The following is a 15,054-nucleotide window of genomic DNA, read 5'->3' as shown; positions in this document are numbered from 1 at the left end:
ATCGAGAATTTCGGGTTGGAATCCTGGGCGGGACAGAAATGGTTGGGCACATTTCCTTTCACCTAATGCCTATGCTCACCTAGCAGTAAGTAGGTACTCAGGAGTTTGTTGTGGGGTTGAATCCTGGGCGGGGTCAGTAATTCAACCTTGAAGGAGAGACCTCGATATACGCCTAACGTGTATGAATACATACAAGCTTCCTGTCCCCCGACACAATGAAGTATATTCATTACCAGCGAGCCTTTCGGTATGGGAATGTTTATAACTGTGACTCGCTGGGATTGTCTGAACAGATTAGCGAACGCTCCCTAGATTAATTTGAATCGCTGATAGTGTATGTTATTTGGCTGATGGATGATACGATATGTTTACCGATTACACAGTGGGTGGGGGAAAGAAATCTACACTGACTGGCGATACTGGGAGAGAGGGAAGCTGGAGTTGAAGCTGACCCCTGCTAATCCAAAACGTGGTGGAGGGCAGGGAGTGCGGGAGGGGAGGAGATATTATTCTCTACTTCCCGAGAGCAGGAAGCCGCGCGCCGCAAATCTAAAAATTGCGCACTACAATCTCCGGACTCTGAACCATGCGCCCGAAAAAAAATATGAAAACTGCAGGCTTGTCTCCTTCCCCCCCCCCCCCCCTACTACGTTTTTTCAACTCGCGTGTCACATTCCATTTCCGTGCCTTTATATTTCCCATCCACTGTATTGTAGTGTTCATACTTCTGAAGGTGTGTTGATTAACAGGACAACACTCGAGTAATTTCTCGTTTCAGTTTCCCTTCGCTGTTATACATTTTCATATAGTTCATCACGTGGCAATTTCTTCGTGATTTACGCACACACATTGACAAAGTAGATGTAGAAGCAATGTACAAATTAAGGAACATTAAAACGAGAGGACATAAATGGAAACTGGAAACAAATGAATCATAGCGATGCCAGAAAGAATTTAGTCGTAAGTGGAACGGATTAGATGAGGAAGTTTTGAAGCCAATTCGACACAGCTTTAAATGTAAACATGATAAGAAAAACGAGTAAGAGTTACTGTAATGAACTATTGATAGTCGGAAGGTAGAAAGGCGTAAGAAAGACAATAGTCTCCAATACATGTGCTTTGCTAATATATTCATAGATTCCCTGGAAACAGAACCATTTCCCAGTACCATCCCCATCACTGTGAAGTGGCTTTGCCCTGTTGACGATGTGTTGACAGTTTCACTGTCATTCCTACCCGGATAGTTCTATGGATTGACTTAATGATGGATCTGATATATACAGCTTATAACACACACATAAAATGAGATGACTTCAGTTCCTAAAGAGATCAATAATGAACAATGTGACATATTCAAGTTTAATATTTACATCAGACCTGCCAATAAAAGCGACCTCATACAAATTTAGTCTGTTTGTCTAACAAATAAAAGCGACCTCATACAATATTAGTCTGTCTAACAGATCCTGCTAAACAATCAGTAGTCTGTTTTTTTCTCTACCAGATCTTGCTAAAGAAAGAATTTAGCAGAGCCAGACATGACAAGTCCAGCAACTGTCGATAGGCTACATACTCACCCCCAGGAATGGACGTGTTCTCACATCCACCTCATCCATCCTTGACCAAATCCAATCTAAAGCTTTTTTGTATTATCGCTGATGCAGCTCTCTCAGTTCCTCTCTCCATCAGAGTCCCGCCTAGTTTTTCTTAGCTTATCGTCGCTACCATGGTCAGAGCTCTGATGAAATGTAAACTATCATCCTGCGTCTCATCGCTCATGGAGCTGGGTATATGTACGCGCCACTTCACGGCTGGCTTTTTTATTTTTGTTGATTGTTGCCGCCGAAGGCGGCTAGTTTATTGTGCACCCCATACTCATCCTGTGAGCGGTAGGGCAAAAGCATTACAGAGGGCACAAAAGGGCTTTATCAGACCTCATCTTAGATTATTTCATAAACAGTTTCATATGGCCACATCCTGGACACACACGCACGCTCGCTCGCACGCTCTCTGTACTCATCTAGTTGTGCTTGCGGGGGTTGAGCTTTGGCTCTTTGATCTCCCCTCTCAACTGTCAGTCAACTGGTGTACAGATTCTGGAGCCTATTGGGCTCTATCAAATATACATTTGAAACTGTGTATGGAGTCTGCCTCCACCACATCACTGCCTAATGCATTCCATCTGTTATGCAACTGCCTAATGTATTTTGTGTGTGTGTGTGTGTGTGTGTGTGTGTGTGTGTGTGTGTGTGTGTGTGGTCCTCAGTGACAGGCCTGACCAAGAAGGTAGTGACGAGCAGGACTGGTGACTGTCAGAGAGCAGTGCGACACAGACGGCGAGCCAACCAGGTGATCAGACGAGAGTGCTCTCCTTGCAACACAGGTCAACCATCGTCTCGTTCACCCCGCCAATTATTGGTTATTGGAACTCATAATGGCTCTCCGCTCCAGTGGTCTCGCTACGCAGGCGACATTTGCCCTGCTGTCTTCAATTTCCATTTGCCCGGGATGGTAGGGTGTGAAGGTTGAAGGGGGGGGGGGTGAGGGAAGATGAAGTGTTGATGGTCGTTTGTAGCGTAGATATAGTGATGAATGTGTAGTGAAGATGGTGACAGTGACGAGGAGAGTGTGTAGTGAAGATGTGGCCTCCACTCCATCATATATATATATATATATATATATATATATATATATATATATATATATATATATATATATATATATATATATATATATATATATATATATATATATATAGTCTTAGAGACCAATGCTGCTATTACCACCACCAATGCTGCCATCATCAGTATTAACGCCACGGGTCTCACCCCCTCTTCGCCAGCTACCACAGTCAGGAGAACCCATTACAACTCGGCACAAGTCGATGGTATAGCAGGGAGGAGGAACAGGAGGTAGCATCTAAGTTGTCGAGGTGACGCTACGTACTGCCTTTCCCGTCTCTCCACTTTCTATAATTTCCGTCTGGGTCTTGCGGTTCATCGGTGGGTGATAACTTTGACCCCTCTGTTGATTAAATGTTAGTCGATTATGTTTTGCCTTAGTCTGGTACTCAGCAGCCAGCCGGATAGACGAATGGAGAGCCAACCAAGTAGGCCAGACACGGCGTCATTAGCTCAATAACACGTGAAGAAGACTCTTCTTCATGTCTCTTTCTGGCTCAGTGGTTGGTCTTAAACTTATCATTCGAGACGTGAACGGGAACTATTGATGATATCCACTCTTGTTGAGACAGATTGTTGTCCTGTCTCCTCGGAATTATGGACGGAAAAGCAAATTATTCGTCTTCCTGTCTTAACAAGGCAGCCGGTCCTTCCCTGTCTTAACAAGGTAGCTGGTCCTTCCCTGTCTTAACAAGGCAGCCGGTCCTTCCCTGTCTTAACAAGGCAGCAGGTCTTTCCCTGTCTTAACAAGGCAGCAGGTCCTCCCCCTGTCTTAACAAGGCAGCAGGTCCTCCCCCTGTCTTAACAAGGCAGCAGGTCCTCTCCTGTCTTAACAAGGCAGCAGGTCTTTCCCTGTCTTAACAAGGCAGCAGGTCCTCCCCCTGTCTTAACAAGGCAGCAGGTCCTCCCCCTGTCTTAACAAGGCAGCAGGTCCTCTCCTGTCTTAACAAGGCAGCAGGTCCTTCCTTGTCTTAACAAGGCAGCAGGTCCTTGTTAAGACAGGGAAGGACCTTATTTTTCTCTCCACGGGTGTAAGAGTCATACTCCCCGCCTTGTAAATACCCAGAAGTTTTAGTTTCGTTTGACAACTCCTTAAAGGAGACAAGATGCCACAAAGAGAAGAAATTTATATTTTGTTTTAAGTATAGCTAGACGCTGTACCCATTAAGGGTACAGCGTCAGGTGATGCGTGATTGGTCGGTGGCGGGGTAGACCAATCACGGAGCGCCTCTGGCGTGACGTAGTGTGACGTCAGGCGCCCTGCGGTAGAGGCGGGAAATCTACCGTCACTCGCTGCCATGGGTGAAGCCCAGCGGAGGTGCTGTTCAGAGGTCGCCAGTTCCGGAGAGGAATAGGCCTCCGGTGTATGAAATCTCGAGCAGCTCTCGTATCAGTATAGAGGAGCGTCCCGTCGACTTCGAAGGAAGTACTGTGAGGAGCAGGTCAATGAGAGATCACCAGAGGCTCGAGTACATGGAGCTCCAAGATTGTCGCGAGTGGCGGCGCTGGGGCGTTAAGGTACAACCCGCGGGCCGTCCACTACAGTGGAGCTGTGCAGAAGAGACTGGTTGCTGAGTCATGGTCAGATGTAGAGTGACCCCCACCCGCGGGGAGAAGTCATACTACAAGACTACGGAAGAAGCGGTGGACCAATATTAGAGTGTGGTGAATCTCCATGGAGGAGAGGAGAGTGAAGAGGAGACACGACGAGTCAACCACCGAGTGAGGAAATCAACGACGAGGAGACCGACTCCGTGGAAGACATCATGGAGTCCTGAGGACTCCACTACTACGACTACTACGTAGTCGTAGGAAGTCTTTTCTTTCGTAGGTCGTAGTCTTTTCACTACTACGACCAGCTGGGACTGCAGCTCTCAGGAACATTTATAAGGTAGATCATTTTGCCCTCCTCTTCCCCCCTTGTTGCTAGGAAGTACGTTATTAAATATTAAAGTACGAAGTAGAACACACAGTGTGAATTTAAATGTAATTCTTTTATGCTAGTTACTCTGATTTTATGTTATTGATTATGTAGAGATCCAATGCGCTGAATATTATTTAAATGATGTTATAAGAGGTCCATAAGCTGTAGAAAACAGTTAGAGAAAAGTGTAGCCTCGTGAGACTTAATTTGTGGAAACGGCCGAGTGTTGCCGTATTATTGTCATTAATTAATGTGAGGAGTGTTGCCATCTAATATAATAAGCGAGACTTTTCGGCCCGTGACTCATAGCCTCATTTGAGTAATAATTAATTTTATGCACATTGTAAATTTCCTCCCCCTTCATTTCTTTATATGTTGTTCTTGGGGTTTATTGAGCACCACTTACTATTGAACAAGTGCCGGACCTTTGGAATATATGTGCGGGCAAGCAAACCTGGTTGAGCCTTAAGTCTTCACGTCTGCGGGCACACATACAAGAAGACATGGAAGTGGCTGGCTTATCTTACTCTCTACGGGGGACAAGGCTGGATTCAGTGGGAACTCAACTCCGTGGAAGACTAAGGTGCTCCCCCTAGGTGGACAATGGCACCGTGGGAGGGGGAGTAAGACCCATAGGGAGAGGAGCTCTTGAGAGCTAGTGCTGAAGTACTAGGGGGCGTACTTACGTTGAGCTCCCTAGTGAAACATCAGCTCCTAATAAGGCAAAGCATCGCCACGTAATTGGCGACCTTGCCAGGATTCTTAGCGAGTGGGTCAAGCCCCGCCACACAGAGTACCGAGCGGTACAGTTTCTGATTGTGACTAAGTAGAGTTTGGAGGTGTCCTAGTCCAGCACATGTTATTGTGCTGACGAGTTTTGCTAACTTCAACTTAGTAACCTCAGAGGCAGAAGGGAAGTATATACAAAGTAACAATTTATAGACACACCATCAGGCAGTTAACTCCTGACATTTAATCTGGCACTACTCGCTCGCTCCAAAGCCAGCAGGAAGCAAGGGCATATTAAATAGTCATGGATAGGATCGGAGTAGTCTCCTGTTGTGGTGGTTGTGTTGTGGGGGAGTGGTATGGTGTTTATGGATGGCTGTAGTGATGGTGTGGGAGGGTGGTGGGCGGTGATGGTGTACGTCTTATTAAGGAAAGAACTTAGAGAGAATTTACTAACCCTTCTTTTCTGAATACAATCTTCAATCACAAGATCTTTTTAAACCGGGTAGTCATACCGTAAGGTATTCACGCGATACAGAACATAAAGCAACCAAGAAGGGATCCCAACCAGCGGAGTCAATGTTTGCTTGGCTTTACAATACACTTGGCTTGGCCAGAGATACAGTGGGTGGAGATAGTCTCTGAAGCGAGGACCCGCCAGAGGGTCTAATACACAAGGTATAGAAAGAAAAGGTAAATACAAGATGAGAAGGGAGAACTATTAAAAGAGCTTGGAGAAGGCGGATGAAGAAAAGTGCCTAGGAGTTAGGGTACATTAGTCATTGAAATTTGCACAACAAAGGGAGCTGCAGTGGAAAAAAGGCTAGCCAGACCTTAGGAATAGTTAAACGAATCTTTGATTTCAAGGAAAAGAAAGTGGTTTTTCAACTGTACAAGTCTCCTGGTGCGTTCCTATCTGGACTACTGTATCACCCAAGCATGCAGACCTCATCTTCAAAAAAGACATATCTGCTTTGGTGAAAGTTCAACACCGAGCGACAAAAATCATCCCAGAACTAAGTCAACTCTCATGCCAGGAACGGCTGAGGGCCACAGAGCTAACAACACTGCAAACAAACATGAGAGGGTTGATCTCGTACAGACCTTAAAAATACTGAACAAGCTGGAGGATATTAATCCAGACAACATCTATAAAAAATCAAATGTAACGCACACAGTGCAACAGCTTCACGATCAACGAGCCACTATGTAGGACTGGAAACAGCAGATGTTTCCCCTCCTTATATTGATATAAATCCATGGAACTGCATACCCGCCGAAGCCGTAAATGGCAAGACATTACTTCAATTCGCAATCCAGTTGGACAAAATCCTCAGGAACAGGGGGAGGGGGGGGGGGAGGTTCAACAAGCCGCTGGCTTCCTGTCCCTTTCGATGGCACTAGAGATATAGTGCCCCCCCCCTGGTAAATTCAGGATTCGACACCCATCCACTGTATTGCAACGATAACATTAGTATACTGCAATGGTAAAACAGTAATTAACAGTTATTGCATTTTCTTTTTTATTAACACATTTAGGTACATCTGCATTTGTGTAGCTGCCCTAGATTATATGAAGGGGAGTGCAGTGTGTCAAAAAACCAGTATGTGATGCTAAAACAAAACCATCACACAGGATGATTGGTCATACAGAGGCATGTGATAAGTAGTCTGCCTGGCAAACTCTGGGTGCATTATGAGGATATCATCATGAACACAGGAGTGAACAAGGTAGTAACGATACTAAAAGTCCCCATCTCGCAGGATGGTTAGTCGTACAGGGCCATATGTTCAGTAACTTGCACTGACAAATTTTGAGTGCATTATGAAGATATCCTCAAGAACACGAGAGTGAATAAAGTAATTGCAAAACTCCAGGTACCTCATGCCAATGGGGTCTGAATGGCCTGATAACTGGGCATTCGGTGATGTAGTGTGGGAGATAATGGTCCAGTCCTGTTCACAGTGCATCTGGAGTGCTCAAGATTCGGAGATCCATTACCTATAGCCACCTGCCACAGGTAACGGTAACCCAATCGGATCCTGGCAATCACTGTGTCGTACAGTCTGGTGGTCGTTTTGTGCTTCCCATAAACATAGGTTTCAGATCTGAACAAATCATAGCTTTTTATACTGGCGTCATTGGGAGTCAGTAATTTATCTCCTATCAGATCTGAGTGTTTGGAACAATATAGTTTTGACAGCACAGATATTGCAAGCAGAGATTCCTTTTGCCGCTATATTTCAGGAAATTAGGGAAGACAGACGAGTAGTCATTGATACACAAAGGCCAGAAAGCACAAGTATAAAGAGCGTGACATGTTTAGAACGGGAGAATTATATGTACGGGCAACATAAAACATCCACTAGACAGTGTGATATTGTAATTGCCAGAATTAGGATGGGATATCGATATCTATGGCAGGTGGCTGCATGTAATGAATACCCCAATGGTGAACATTCCAATTGTAAACTATGTGAACAAGAGCTGGGACATACTCTCCAACACTATATCTGTGATTGCCCTGTTATAAGTGACTTCAGACCTAATGGTATGAGGCACTTTGAGCTCTGTAATTACTTCATACACTCAGGAATATTGGAAGATATTCTTGTGCTGTACCGAGATTTTGCTAGTCGGGGCTAATATATCAATCAGCCTTACATTATATGTTCTCACCTGATTTTTAGTCAGAGTTGATGTTTATGTATTGAGGCTGGTATCTCCTCCCCCCCCCCCCCCCCATGAAGCCGTGTATGACTAACCATCCTGTGAGATGGGAATAATGAACGTGTAGCTAGTTCTTGATCTACACTGTGTAATATCTCATATAGAATAGGGTAGCAGCACATTGCTGTGTATACCTAATTTTGCTAATAAAAATAAAATTGCAATTATCAATTTGTCGAAACAAAAATATTTCTCAAAGTAAATTATTTTCACATATGAATATTTCCAGTCACACAACATCTTAATTATTTACAAAAAACAAGTATTGTAAATTTATTCTACACCAATTTCCGAAACAAGAGTTGGATGAAGCTTACCGCGGGAGCAAGCGAGAACCATTGTACCAGCCCGGGGGACCAATGTTTATGTTAGCGGGTCCCGGGGGCGACGCTCAGCACCCGCCAGTTCCCCTAACTTTTCCCCGCCATGTAAGCTTACCAACTTTGGCGCTCCCTCCAAACAATGTCAACATGCTGGCCCACATTTTTAAAACATGTGTGTTATAAGCTTGCCCCAAAGTTCCATAAATTTCACATACATTGCAAAACTGGTGTTAGTATATACAGGGGCAGCGGCCTATATATGCTGTAGTGTTGTTTTTAATTTGTTTTTGTTTTCTGTTAAACGGCATATTGTTAACTTTAGGATAATTTATTTTAGTGTGTGGTAGTGGAGCCCATTTACTCATCGTGTGAGTGGTGGTGGTCTCCAAACTCAAAATATGAGCGGAAGTGGATAGGTTACACAGAGGCACATGATGGGCTCAGGAGCTGAAACCCGATATTCGTTTAGCAAAGCTCCAGCTTTGATGATGTGCTAGTTACATAGTTTGTTAACATATACATTAGCAGCCTATTGTTACCTTCACTGTAACCCAACATCTCTGATCTTTTAATGCTTTGACGCTGAGAAAAGAATCACTGGCTTACTCAAGTTAATCTGTCTATAAAAGAAAATGTCAATCTGTCTTTCTGTAAAACTTCTGCACCCGCCAAACACACACCGAAACTACGACGTTGGTACAACGTTCGAACAAGTTTTAACACCTAACCAGTTATAACAACCAATATAGCAAGTTGTAACAACGTTCTAATACGTCATAAACACGTTAAGCCAAGATGTAACAACTTTATTACAAGTTGTAACAAGCGGAAAATAGAGACAGTTACGGTTTGTGTTTCCAGGGTGGCGGCTCAAGACGCTTGGAACTGATTACCTCACCCAACATTTCAGGATGACACATGGGTGGCATAGGACTGTCATGAGTCAATCGAAGGCCACATCTGTTCTTAATATCCCAACTTACACACGACGTTATATTACTACGGTGCTTCAAAGAAACAATTGTAAAAATTACATTGTGTGTTTGCTGGGATTGTATGTTCTGAGGCATGGGGAGGGGGAGAAGAAACAGGAACAGGGGAAAGATAAGAGGAAACGGGGATAGGAGAAGAGAGAGAGGTGATAAAAATCACGGTTTTAACATATGTGATGATGAACCGAGAGATCTATTGGTTTCGTGAGAGGCTTTTCGAAGTCCCCAGGATGCAAACCACAATAGTTGCCTAATTCCCGGGGTATCTACTTAATGATAGGTGAACAGAAGCGTCAAGTGCTATATAGGTCACCCCTAGACCAACGACTGTTCATAAAAAAATCCAACCTGTCATTTCTCATGGATTTAAGTTTCCAAATTTTATATGTAAATAAATAACTATTGCAACGGCAAGATTCGTTCTGGACATCAAAAAACCATTATCGTTTGCAATTGAAAATGCACTCCATTACGTATCTCCCAAATATCCACTGAAGTCGGCCTTGTCTGAACAAATTTTAAAGAAGAGTGAAGGTCCAGAGTGAAGGTTAGGAGTGAAGGTCCAGAGTGAAGGCTCAGCGTGAAGACCCAGAGTGAAGTTCAATGGGTGAAGGTACAGAGTGAAGCCCCGGAGTGAAGATCCAGAGTGAATGGACAGATTAAATGTGATGAACCCTAGCGCCATCTATGTTTCATGTTCTGAGTTGAGAAAGGTATACTCCCCTTTATATACATAATAATGTTTTTTTATTATTCTAGTCCGGTGCTCTGGGAGGACCGGAGGTGATGAGGTACCAGTGACGGGCAGCAGGGGGGATATAAGCAATGACTCGGTCGGCCGTAGGACGTCACCACAGGAGCGTGCTAGTGGCGCGCTGGACTACGTCACCACAGGAGCGTGCTAGTGGCGCGCTGGAATACGTCACCACAGGAGCGTGCTAGTGGCGCGCTGGACTACGTCACCACAGGAGCGTGCTAGTGGCGCGCTGGAATACGTCACCACAGGAGCGTGCTAGTGGCGCACTGGAATACGTCTCCACTGGAACGTGCTAGTGGCGCACTGGAATACGTCTCCACTGGAACGTGCTAGTGGCGCGCTGGAATACGTCACCTCAGGAGCGTGCTAGTGGCGCGCTGGAATACGTCACCACAGGATCGTGCTAGTGGGGCGCTGGAATACGTCACCACAGGATCGTGCTAGTGGGGCGCTGGAATACGTCACCACAGGAGCGTGCTAGTGGGGCGCTGGAATACGTCACCACAGGATCGTGCTAGTGGCGCGCTGGAATACGTCACCACAGGATCGTGCTAGTGGGGCGCTGGAATACGTCACCACAGGAGCGTGCTAGTGGGGCGCTGGAATACGTCACCACAGGAGCGTGCTAGTGGCGCGCTGGATAAGACTGGCAGGGGTGGAAGACTCTCCCCTTCCCTATCCATTGTTGGACTTGTGATTTTACAGTATTCGGTCTCTGCAATATATATATATATATATATATATATATATATATATATATATATATATATATATATATATATATATATATATATATAAAATTACTAGTTGCGCTTAATTAATTGGAATTGTTTTGTTGCCATTTATCCCTTGGTGACGTCATAGTATCTGCACTGAGGCTATGAGTCTCAGGGGGAGGATTAACTAGTAAAGTGAACCCGGTTAAGGATAAGGTGCAGAGTGAAGGTCTACTGTAGACTGAAGGTCAAGACTGTAGGCCCAGAGTAAAGATAAGGAATCAAGAAGTAACAAAAATATTACATTTTACTAATAAATCGCGGGACCAGGAATATAAAAAACGCTTGAGTTCGACGATGGAAACTTTGGTCTGAAAAAATTATGGTGTTGGGAAGCGTCGAGGAAAGTTTTGTTAAACCTAATGAAAACAAAAAAGCCTCGTGATAGATAAGGACACATGTTGATGGTGGATGCTGCAGCTGTGGTCGGTGATGCAGCTGTTGGTGGGTGACGCAGCTGTAGAGGAAACGGGACTCTGGGTGGCTTGAAACTTTATAAGCATCATAACTCGCACCATGTTCTCGGCTGGCCGACACCTGCTGCGTCTGTGAGGCAGTGTGTCGCCGGCCGGCCGACTGGGATGCGTCTACCAAGCCGGCCGATTGGGATGCGTCTCCCTAGCCGGCCGACTGGGATGCGTCTTCCCCAGCCGGCTGACTGGGATGCGTCTCCCCAGCCGGCCAACAGTGATACGTGTCCCCAGCCGGCTGACTGGGATGCGTCTCCCCAGCCGGCTGTCTGGGATGCGTCTCCCCAGCCGGCCAACAGTGATACGTCTCCCCAGCCGGCTGACTGGGATGCGTCTTCCCAGCCGGCCGACTCTGGTGGTCAGCAGTGGAGCACCAACGCTCCATGAGGCTCCAGACAGTCTGGTCTCTACCTCACAGTTTCAGTCTGACCAGCCATCGTATCGGAGGTAATTATCGTGTTTAATAAACCTCGCAGGCCTTCAGTTTTATACATAAATGTTTGTATTTTGTCAAATGAAAGAGCTTAGTTTAAAATGCGTTCATAACGATTCGTAAACAAATATCCTAAAATTACGATTTCTACATTTATTATATATATCATTTTGTAAATGTGTTTCTAGAAGCTGAAATTTACCATTATTTAAAATTAGCTAAGAAACAAGAATAGTATAATTCTTCCGTTTAATTGTACGTTTTTGGTGTAGATTTTTCTCGTCAAAATTTACAAATACTTTTAAATTTGCTATATTGGAGAACGTTTTATTTCGTTACAGACTGGAACTGAAGGTCGTGCAACTGATATAGTCTGGAGGATAATAGTCAACTGGATCAAGACAGGCGTAAGGTAAGTTAATTTATCAGTATCTTCGCAGAGCTATTGAGACGTACAGTTTGTTCCACAGCGGACATTGACTCACTCCTGACAGTGAGGCTACGGCCGAGCTTACAGTCAATCATTCAGAAGTGGTTAGTATTTGCTTTCTAATCTTCAAGGTTAGATTCTCTCGACTTATTCCTAGGCGAAGAATTCGATTTTTGGCCTTGATTGATCTGACGTTTAGATTACACAGTATGTCAATCATTAGGCTACGTCATAGTGTACCTCGTAAAGTGAAGAATCCTTATTGTACCTCATAAACTGTCAGTGGAGAATCCTTAGTGTACCTAGTAAACTATCAGTGCAGAAAATCTCTTGGTTGATTCATTCTTAACAAAGCAAAAGGGTCACTTAGAATACCTAAACGATAAATAATTTTTACTGCTCATGAATTTCATGGTGAATTAATTTTTAATTAAGTATTCAGTGTTGTTAAGTATAAAGCTCAAGTGAAGAGACGAAGCTTAGTAATTATTAACGTCATAATAACGTTTGCTGTAATAAATCCTTATTACTCTTCTCAAGGTTATAAAGCCTCATTAATCTTCTCATTGTTAAAATGAACCATCGTTACTCATTTTAAATTTATAAAGCCATTCAGGGCAGTTATTTACGAATGTTCATTTATTTGTATTAGTATTACAAAGTTAATTATTATGACGGCTCTGTTATTGCTAATAATGTTTTATGGGTATTTTGTGGTGGGACTATATTCACTGAGAGTTATTACGAACGATTGAAACTGTTATTGAAGGAATATGTATAAAATGGGATTTTCTTCTTGTTTAGTATTGTTCTAATTCTCTGGTTAGTTTAATTTAAAGTTTGACAGCTGTAATTGCACTTTTTCTGTACAATTGTTTATTATTAATTATAATTATTATGAAAGAAGTAGAGAAACATGACAAAAAGCCATAGGGTACATGGAAAAGACATATAATGGAAGACCTATCGGTCCACGACTGAGTTATCTGGCATTAAAGAAGATAAACTATCTCCACTACATATATCTAGATAGAGGGGACTAGGATTGAATACTCCCGACAGGATCCAAATTACGAAAACGGCTCCAGGTCGCGGTGACAAATTGTTCGGGAATTTGCCAGGAAAAGTGGAATGATGAACCTGTCTTGCTACTGCTATTATTAATGACAGTGCTGCGCCTGCAGTCAGTCGCTACTGAGAACGACACAAAACTATTACAATCTGCCACTTGGTTTTTCTCTGCCGGATTCCATCCTATCACGTAGTCATGTGGTTGTGAAGGTTAAATAATTCGTTTAACATGACTAGTTTCCTCAAAACGTCTGTACAAGCCGTTTAAAAAAGGGTTGTACTACATTCGTACCTCTGCATCACCAGGCATTTACGTCTGCACCAGCGCATAGTTTAGTGTGATTTGACTCTGTTGGCAAGGTCTCTTTGTCCCATGATTTGCCTTGCACCCTTGAGTGACATGGTAGTATTTGTCATATTCCAAACTGCGAAAGGGCCCTCACGTTTGATTGTATCGAATTTCTTTAGTATCTTAAAAGTTTCTATTAGATCTCCCCGTAGTCTCCGCTTCTTTAAAGGAAACAAGTTTACATATTTAAGACTTTCCTCGATGGGTGTATTTCTTAATGGTGGTAATTGTCTTGTCGCCCTTTTATCTGCACTCTCAAGATGGTCTTAAATTTTGTTAATTAGATGAAAACTGCACCTGAAAATTCCAGGTGAATTTAGCCATTTGATTGTGCTATCGGTTCGGTCTCTTGTGTTTTTATACAACTTCCTGTGCGTGAAACCCAGCATTCTGTTGGCCATGTTGGTTGTTAAAAATTGCTTTATTTATTAAAGATTGCCACTGAGATCAGTCACTCTTAATATTGTAAAGTAGTTTCTCATTTTGTATTAATTATCATTATTGTAGCCTCGGTTCATTATTTAACATTCGTCCTTATTACAACTAATTTTTAACGTCGCCAGAATTTGATGAAAAACTGTACCCAAATGGATCCATGAGTGTCGTCGGGGGTTGATCAGTCAGGGAGCTTAGTTAATGAGCACCAGGACTGACCAATCCTTATGACAATCATTGGTGCGGTGGTCACGGTACTGTTTACGGGTGATCCTGGACGGCATGGGTTCGAATCCTGGCCGGGTCAAAGAGTTCTTAGTGATTATATATATATATATATATATATATATATATATATATATATATATATATATATATATATATATATATATATATATATATATATATATATATATATATATATATATATATATAATAGTGTATTTTGGTAGCAGTCTTTCTTGTAAACATATGTTGTTGAATATGACCGAAAGGGTAAGATTAATGATTCTAACAGGAATCTTCTCAATATTTCTTATGTCTCTCTTCACTGTCCATGGTAGTTGAAAAAATAACTCCAAAAGTTCAATATCACACTTTATTTATGGTCTGACGCCTAGAAGAGTTTCGCAAGACACTTCTTACATTTTCAAAGACAATTTTACATGCTCTGTTAATGCTTATATTCGCTTGGGGTGAGGTGATACAGGACATGATTGAGATGAGGTGATACAGGACATGTCTGAACGAATGAATCAATGGGTACACCAGTGCGTGTTCTATCTTCTTGCTTCCGTGTTGGTTCAGGGTCTTGAAGTGGGTAGAATGTAATTATGTGTTAATTACCTGTTGATTGCTGGTTTTGACTTTTTGATGTATAGGGCCTCGCTGATGTCGAGTCTCCTGTTGTCGTTGTATCTGTCGATAATTTCAGTGTTGATTGTTAAGATTTC

This window comes from Procambarus clarkii, chromosome 32, assembly GCF_040958095.1.
Source record: "Procambarus clarkii isolate CNS0578487 chromosome 32, FALCON_Pclarkii_2.0, whole genome shotgun sequence".
Classification (NCBI taxonomy): domain Eukaryota; kingdom Metazoa; phylum Arthropoda; class Malacostraca; order Decapoda; family Cambaridae; genus Procambarus; species Procambarus clarkii.
The sequence above is the reverse complement of the archived record's forward strand: the minus strand, read 5'-3'. Positions refer to the sequence as shown.